The following is a 10,000-nucleotide window of genomic DNA, read 5'->3' on the forward strand; positions in this document are numbered from 1 at the left end:
CTCACAATCCTTATTGTGGTGCTATAAAAATGTCCCACCTTCTCAGGGTCAGTGCCCAAAATGCTATTGGCAAAAACATTCTCTAGGCACAGCTAGGCTATACCCTACCACTCACTTCACATTCCTCTACAAAACCTTAAAGACATCCAAATTCTGCCTAACCAAACTTACAGATTGATTCTCATCTCCAATATACAAACATTACTGCACATCATTAAACAGGGATATCTGGACTTTATCCAGCTTCACTTATATTCAAAATTCTCGTGTTTAACATTTTTCCACAATGCATTTCCAACCTGCATCCCAACATCACACCATACTTCCCTAAATCACAATCAAACAATGCACCTCTTTTCCTAAGATTCCATCTCTTCTGCTTAACACCCTTAAAGTTCTTCTTCTTCCTTTTCTTTCCCCTTCCCTCAACCCAGACTTTTTCATTCGTCTCTGAATTGCATTACATCAACTTTTGTAAATATTTTTTTCAAATATCTGTGTAAACAATTGTAAAGCACATATGTATATTTTAAAAGTACTCTGTCTTTGTGGAAGATACACAGTCATATTAGCATTGTAAAATGCATAAAGTACTACAAATGTTTATAATCAGGTAATCAGTGTTATGTGTTTCCCAGACTGTGGGTCTTTCTAGATCAGGTTGCCAACTAGTTAACAAACAAATAAATAACTCAGCACATGTGTTTGCTATGGAATGCAGTGAAGAAAGAATAATTTATTAGATATAGTAGCCAGCTCCATGATATAGAGGGATAAAGGCTTGACCATGACCCAGGCAGCTCTATTTGGTTAGTGGTTTACACACCTGCACGAAATAGTGGGGATAAAAGAGGAATGACAAGGCTTTTTCCAACTCACCTATTACAGAATGCAGGTATGTTGGGAGGGTGAGGCTGCTTCAAAAGCCCAGGCAGAGAAACCATAGAACTGTATTTTCAGCACGGACAGAAGCAAAGGGGGCATCTGTCACCACTTAAGTAGGGTTATTCTCTTGCAGCATCATTGCACATGCACTGGATGACTTAATATTTGATTATATCAAGACTGGGTTACATGATGTAAAGCCCTCTTCTGGGTAGAAGCTTACCCCCACAAAAAAAAAAAAAAGAAAAGAAAAAAAAATGAAAGGAAAGGAAAGGCAGTTGCTTTGCCAGTGATTTGTTCACTATTTTGACAATGAGGCTTGAATGGACTGCCACAGAACTGGTGATTAGTATGCCTTCGGTGTCTTTGATGGAGTGTCTTGAGGGTCGTTTTAAGTAAAATGACCACCACTTTTCTTCTAAAAATCAGTAATATTCGCTCTTCAACCTCAGTCCAGTTGTGTGAACATCACCTAGATCACCTTTCACATTTTCAAGTCAGGATCCAAGTATTACATTTTATTCATTAAATAAGCTTTAACACTAGCTGTCTATTACTCAGTTTAACACCCTTGAACGAACACACACACACACACACACACACACACACACACACACACACACACACACACACACCATTCTTTACTTGCAAGTTGCTGTTCGGGACCATTCCAAACGTAAAATAATTGATAACCGCTGATTTCCCGCTGCCATTTCACCCCATTAGAAGAGTGCCATCTGTTTTGCCAATAATCCCTGTTCCCACTCGCATTTGAGCAGCCCAGGCCAGCCAGAATTGTGCACGATGTGAGCTCCTTGAGCTAAATTCCAACTGGCTGGTAGCCCTGACAGAGCTGACATCATCGCGCACGTGATGACATCAGCTCAAACAGCGCAAAAATTGAAAAATTAAAAAAGCAACAGAAAAAAATCAGAAATGAAGGGGTGCCACTTGGGAATCATGGCAACCCTTCATTTGGACCCTAAAACTCGGTAAAAACCAAGTAATTCAGTATGGTTGGGAGGTATGCACTGACCCTCTGCAAGAGACATCCAGATGATTGGATGTTGCATTTAACTGTCACCCTGAGGATCACTCATGTGGCATCAGTTGATAGATGGCCTGCTGAAAAATGTCAGGTGGCATGATACCACTGTACCCACATCCCCTACTCTTCTCATCTCTCCATGGACAATATCCTGGTACACACCTAGGAACACCTGCACCTATGGACCACAGTACTGACAAATGTGTCAGTGTGCATTGCTGAGAATAACAGTGTCCGTGTGTTTGTAAACTTGCAGTTGATAATACCCTGAGGTCCTTCTCACACACTACACCTCTACTGCCATAGTCAGAAATGGCTGCTGATGCTGCTGTAATGGACATTAAATGTACCTTGTTACACTCTTCACCCCATGGGCTATCTGGAGCTTGCAGTACCAGCACAACACTGTTGTGCAAATGGGTAGATAGGGATGGGTTACCTTCTGAGTCCTGGCAAGTGTGTATATATGTGCAAGTGTGTATATTTGTAGGATATAGCATTCTGAGGCCACATTCTTCAAATACAATACACCTGGCCATACAGTATAAGGGACAGTGATGTTGCTGACATTAGGAGAGCCATGACAAACCATCACCCTACTATCCCTGTGGCATGTGCAATAAATGCATACCCCTGCAGTAGCACTGATGAGATAGACAAGGGATTGCACTGCAGTCCTGGTCAATGTGTGATTGTGGGTATGTTAGAGTATTATCATGGGTTTTGGTGAGTAAAATATCTAGTGTGGGGTGTGGGTGCCGGGTATACTGTCTTTACACCATGGTACCCCCAGTACATGTCCCAAGGTCCACTGTATGAGGACCACTGTCACCATCAACCATACAGGTAACTGATTACATTATTCAGCCCAATGATGCATGTGCTGTATGTAAATTATCTGTAACAGAATGGACTCACTGACAATAAAGTTAGCACTGATAACCCCAGGTCTCTCAGATGTGTCTATGGCTGTTATGTGTTTGTCAATGTGTATATGACAGTTTGTCATACTGTGTATTGTTCATTAACACCCAGTACATTAGTCATTACCATACTGTACAAGTCCTTGTGATGTTCCTCACTTAACAAGAAACCCAGGACACACCTCATCTTAAAAGCTATGTGGTGTGTGCAATTAAGGCCAACCACATTAGTAGCAATAATCACTTAGGTAGGGGTTCTACTCTCAGTGTTGCCAAGTAAGTTTGTGTGTGTGTGTGTGTGTGTGTGTGTGAGTGTGTGTGTGTGTGTGTGTGTGTGTGTATGTGTGTGTGTGTGTGAATGTGTGTGTGTGTGTGTGTGTGTGTGTGTGTGTGTGTGTGTGTGTGTGTGTGTGTGTGTGTGTGTGTGTGTGTATGTGAAGGGATCTACTTCAGTTTGCAGAAAGTACATGTCCCAGGAGGTCATCTGTCTAAGAACTGACTGGCAAATGCTAACATTTCAAAGGAATCATCGCGTGGAAATTCATTCCATCAAAACTAGTAGTAGATGTGTAAATGACCTCTTCCCCACTGTATAGCTGTACAGCGATACTTTGCGGCTCTACACCACCCCACACCATCCAAAGTGGAGGGCTGTGCCACCCACATTAGCACATCTATGTTTACCAACTCCAGGATTGCATACATTGGGGAAGAGGACATATAGCTTGCCAGTACCATCGTCAATGACATTAAAGTAGCAGGCTGATTATTTACCGATGTGATGTTTTGCCTATTTTGTCTTGGTGGAATTACATAGGCTAAAATGGGTTTACTGTAAAACTAAGTACATCCATGCGTACAGTATTCTCTGTGTATTGCATCAACACCAAAGCCTCTGTGTGTGTGTGTGTGTTATACACAAACATGTGGTGTGTGCCACCCAATACACTTACCATTGTCCACTGTAGAAGGGCTGCTGACATCAGCCACCATGCACTCACCTGTATACACCCCTCAGACCTATCAGCCATGTGGCACATGCAGTAACCATTATACAGACCTGTTACCTGTGTTCAGCTGTACCCAGGATATGACACAGTCAATGTGTCACCACAATGCTATACCCCTTGTAGGAAACAACAGCAGACCAACATCCTGCTGACATACAGACACCTACAACACAAACTGAATACATTATGGAGACCACAATCAGTCAGTGTTAATAACAGCTATAATGCATCATGGCTGGAGAGCTACACATCCTGACATGTAAGCATTAAAATTTCCTGCTGAAAACATGTTACACAGCATTACATTGCTACACCTTAATACATTCACCTTGTGCAGCAAAACCATATTAACCTGTCCCTTCATCGATGGTACAGATGACAAGGATGTGTCACAGGTATCATCATATGCAGAGGGTGTGTTGCAGGTTTGCTAGAGACCTAGGCTGAGCCATTTGGTTGACATCATGTGTGTATGTTAGGGAGTTTTGTTATTAATTGGGCTGTGCAGATGTGGCGTGTGTAGGTATGTAGATGCCCTAACTGTGTTGTTGATGTGTGTGTGTGTGTGTGTGTGTGTGTGTGTGTGTGTGTGTGTGTGTGTGTGTGTATGTATGCACACAGTTCTGCCATGTGGCTGCCCTATACAGGGGTTTGTTGGACAGCTGCAGACTGTAAATGCCAGGGTGTGCAGTACACCATCTCCAGCCACGGACATGAGAACTGTGCCTGCCAGGGGTTCTTCAGGCACTAACAGGTACAAGGCCAGATATGGTACTCTCCCCTGATGATGACAAATGTCCACTGGACCTGGGTCACTGTTGGGACTGGCCAGGGCCATGTGCATGTGGCCTGCTGTGTTGTGGTGTAGACAGCACTCCCCCTGCAGTGCTTTTGTTGGTACTGCCACTACAGGAGTGGCTGTGATTTGTTGCACGTCCACGTAGACCTCCACCTGTTGATATTGCTGACCTACGTCCACGTGGTTGTCACCCTACTCCCACCATATGCTCTAACACAGATATTTCATGGTCAAAGATTCCCACCATCTCACTCAACCATCTATCCAGGACCTCTGCAAAATAATGGTGGGCACCTGCAAGATCACGGATGTTGTCAATAACAGCAGAATGAGTAGCCCTATGGAGCCTCAGACTCTGGTATAAAGTTCCATACATACCTGTGCCTGCATGATGGCCTGAAACATGCATCTGGTGACACCTGCTGTGGCACTTCTGCCAGGGGCATGATGGCCAGCAGCCCTCTTATGAGCACCCCTTTACATATGCCTGTGTGGTACCTCGCTGGTCATCTGGCTATGACTGCTGTGTACAGACACACTTGCCATAGTCACCACACTGTCATGTCCCATGCTACCACCTGCCAACTGCCCCTCATCTATGACCATTGGTGATGGGGTATGTATAGGCAATGTGACTGTGTGCGGGGATGGGGTGGATAACAATGGGATGTTAACCGATGGCACAGCTTCAGCCCCTGACAACCCTGCCTGTCTCTCACCATACCTATCATCATTGTCAGAGTCTGTATGGACACTAACATCAGTTTGCCTGCAGGAGTGACCCTGACCCATCTCGCCACCTGTGAGGGGAAAACAAAAAAATGTATTTTAAGACTGTACATCATTGCTTACCTGTACACACACGTGCACACACACACACACACACGCACACACACACACACACACACACACACACACACACACACACGCACACACGCAGACACACAGACACACACACACACTTACAGGTGAGGTGGCACAAAGATATTACACAGACCTCTCCTTACCCAACTATCAACATGCATGACATATGGTACTCAACAGCATGCACTACAGCTATACTCAATCCCTGTTACCAACATTATACATCTCTGTGATGCATGAGCTCTGTTAGTAGGTGATGCCCCTTCCCCTAGAACACACTGCACCTATGTACACAGTATTGCTGTACACCTGTTCAGCACTCTGGCATGTACTGTGCACCATACCTCACAAGTGTACAGACCATTATTGAATGTGTATATATGTGGCAGTTATGTTTGCTCTGTTGCTCACATCCCCTATATGTTTGTCTGATATATACCTGGGATGATATGAGGACAGATGTCATAGTAAATGCCTGACGTCTGATTTGCAGATCTCATCATCAGCAGTGCATATATGAGCAATACAATCCAATTACACTGATAACCTTCAAAGCTTAATGTGGCTATGAGGAGTGTACACATCCTTATTGGCATGCCACCCTCTTCCCTGATATGCCATGGGGCCACAATACTGCATATGTTAACATTACACACACCTGAAATGTGACATATGACCTGTGCAATCAAATGCAGTATCAAACAAATGTGTTAGTTGTGCAGATGCTGATTGAGATGCATACAATATGTGGGTTGTATAAGTGTGCATACCCTTAACATGATAGTTTGTTGCAGCACCTGTTAAGTGAACTACAGCAGTCGCTATTCCTGGAAGGGGTATACAAGCATGGCCCATCTTCACTTGCCATTATTTGGTCACTCCGCCCTACAAATGTCCCCCAACTCTGCCAGATTGCAACGTCAGCTCATGTGCACAGCCCTTGGAGGTCACAGAGTGGCTTCACTATTGCTGTGGAGTCAGGGTTGTCTGGCACAATGTATGACCTTAACTATGTTCAGTTACAGCCATTCTTATTGAGCTTTGGATGTATGCTTCAGTTCACTGTTGTGTTTCAGGATGACACCCCTCCCCATCCTCTGCCTTTTTGCAGATGCTTGACAACTATGGGCCACACATGAGTGTCATTTTGCAGTGTCCCAAATTCAGAACACCATGTCTACTGCCCTAGTTCCTGCTAATGAACAGCAAACCTAAAGGTGTGCACTGGCACAAGCAAGGTACAGATGGGGATAGTGGGCCTGAGGTGGAGTGAGGTGTTGCTTGTGCAGCACATGTGTCTTTATTACTACTGTCTTTAGGTTTCAGCCTGGGTCTCAGTACATCATTACACATTACAACACATGCCTTTGGGAGACTTAAGGTTATGCATTTGCTACCTGTAGAGAGCCCTGGATGATGTCTTCTGTGGAACAACTCTTCCATCTGATTACCCTAACCCATAGGCCACACTTATTATCCAGGTAATTGTCGACACAGGTAATGCACAGGCAGTACTTGCTAGACATTCCTGCAAGTCCCTCAGTGTTGCTGCATGTTTCTGGGCAGCCTCTGTGACCAGTTTGCAACATGTGTTGTCATCTGTCTTGGATGGGCATCTGTTTATTTTCTGCATTAATGTTGTCCCATACTTCACCATCACATACATGCTTTTCTGTACTGTTTGCCATGGTATATGCAATGGTGAGGTAAGGTTACATCTTCCACTCCTGAGAGCTACCTTTTGGATATGGGATCCATTCCATGGTTTGTAAGATGTGTGCAAGACATGGTTGCCTCTGTTGCAGGTGATTGGGCAAATATCATGGACATACTTCTTGGATAGCAGACCATTACTTGGTGTGACATTGAGGACCCATACTTGATGGAAGGTGCATACTCAAGAAGAGTGAATGGTGTCAGTACCTCAAAAGCTGCTTCCACAATATGTTATTTGGAGTGTGTGGACACATATGCTTCCAGTGTTTGTTATGTATTCCCATTATTTGTTGTCCTAACATAAGACCCCATATTACACATTCATTGCTCATGTTAGGATCACATTACAGGTTGTAAAAGTTGCTGTATGTGGTATTGTGATATGCCGTTGTGTAGATCTGCAACAGTTGCCATTTTAATAGTGGTATATACACTGTTGTTGTCACTGTATAAGGGTAATGTTTCAGACATGTCCCTACTGTAGGCCATTTGAACCACCGTTATGTTCATCTCTGTCCACACATCTTGCACTGACAGGTTGTTAGTTATACTGCAGGACTCTTACATACCCTTCAGATATGTCACCATGGTGACCACTGTGATGCAGTGCAGTTAACAGCAACAATAAGTGAACATGTACAGCATGCATTATGGGTAGGTGTGTTAAATGTGTGCAAGTCAAATACCATGGCCATAACATGGCCGGTGTATTGGCAAACCTGAACAAAAGACCTCCAAACACACCAGCTACAAGCTGCTGCCCCAAAGGTATATCAGAGGGACCTACATAGTTGTGTGAGAGATGTGATGTCAGTAGCCACACCTGTGGCATTGCTACAGGGTAGGAGCAGCATTTCAGTACATCAACAGTACAAACCCACAATACTAGAGATTATGCACATCTGTTCATTACTACACTGCAGCAACAGACTATGTTATCTGACATATGCATGAAGATACTTTACAGATGAAGATGAATAAGCAACAGTGGTCTACTAATGTGCTCTGGGGTCTTACCTGCACGCTCCTTGTCCATTGTGTAGGTAGCACCTACCTCCACAATGCTATCATCAGGTTTTTGACTTGGCTGGTGAGCAGGTGGCACAAGACTGGTGAGGAGCTCCTCAGCATGTGTTAATGGGGGCTGGATGGCATGACCCCCACCTGTGGCTAGCTGGTCTCTCCTAACTGCAGCAGCATGCTGACGAGTGTTGTGGATGAGGTCAGTGCAATGATGTCACACCTGCTCATAACTGCGGTTATGCAGGCCGACATAGTTTACCCTGTGGACAAGCTTGTTCCACAGGGCAGTCCTCTCCTGCAGATCATGGGCCGATCATTGTTGCAGATATGGTGTGGGGGAGAGAGAGATATCAATAAACAACTTATATATCCTTGTAGTTCTCACAACGTTAATGATCATTGCTCTAATCATTACGGTACAGGTATTGATTAGAGCAATGATCATTAATATTATGGTACAGGTATTATTACAATACCCTATGGCCTTGGTTTGGGTAGTGGTATGTTTGTAAACAGTGTATACTTCAACTGTCTTATAGCTAAATTCTACACCTCTTACCTGGTATACCTGTGGAGGGAATGTCTGTTAACACTACCTGACTGTTTCTACACATATTCCCAGATTCCAAGTTAATATTATGTGCATACCTCTCAATGTCTTAATGCACACACTCTGGTCAAAGGTTGACAACATGGGGGTACAGCTAGGCACATATTTTGAATATTGCTCTCATAAACTTGGAGGGCTGATAGAGTGACAAGATTTGTTTTCATATATATTTTCTGAAGGTTTTGAGATCTGAAAATCAAATGTATGTCATTATTTGCTGACTACAAATCTGAGATCATCCCATTGATTTGCTATGGGGACAGAGGATCAGGGAGAAATATGAGCCAGTTATCTGGACATTCTGAAAGAATGTGTACATTTGAGAGGTATGATTATGAATACAGCTTACTACCACTCCTAAGATTCAAACCATGCCTGTGTCTGATAAAAATACAACAATTTAAGTGTCAGCAGTGTGGTGTTTGAATATTGCTGGCTGTCTCTTTAGTGTTTTCTGTCTAAGTCTCTCGTGGTTGTACAATCTGACCTTGTAATTACAACAGTCTCATACAGACATTCCTAGACATATTTTTATGTAGCACAGTGTGAGAAACAGTGCTTGACACAACAGTACTATTCTGATATCAGACGTTACTGAATGGTACATGTCAGGCCATACTATACCAAAGTAAACACTACCAGTCCAGGATTCAAATCTTTATTAGCAGGCACAGTTTCCTTATCTAACAGACCTGTGGAGGGAATGTTTGTTAACACTACCTGAATATTTCTACACATATTCCCAGATTCCAGTTAATATTATGCACATACTGCTCAATCTCTTAATTCACACACTCTAGGCAAAGCTTGACAACATGGGGGTACAAATAGGAACATGTTTTGAATATTGCTCTCATAACCTTGGTGAGTTGCTAGAGTGACAGGTTTGTTTTCATATACATTTTCTGAAGGTTTTGAGGTCTGAAAATCAGATGTATGTCATTATTTGCTGACTAAAATTCTGAGATCATCCCACTGATTTGCCAGGGGGACAGGATAACAGGCAGAAAATATGAGCCAATTATCTGGACATTCTAAAAAAATGTGTACAGTTCAGAGGTATGATTAAGCATGCAGCTTACTACCACTCCCAGATTTGAACCATGGCTGTGTCTGATAAAC

Source organism: Protopterus annectens, chromosome 3.part0, assembly GCF_019279795.1.
Source record: "Protopterus annectens isolate FY-2018-M chromosome 3.part0, PAN1.0, whole genome shotgun sequence".
Taxonomy (NCBI): Eukaryota; Metazoa; Chordata; order Ceratodontiformes; family Protopteridae; genus Protopterus; species Protopterus annectens.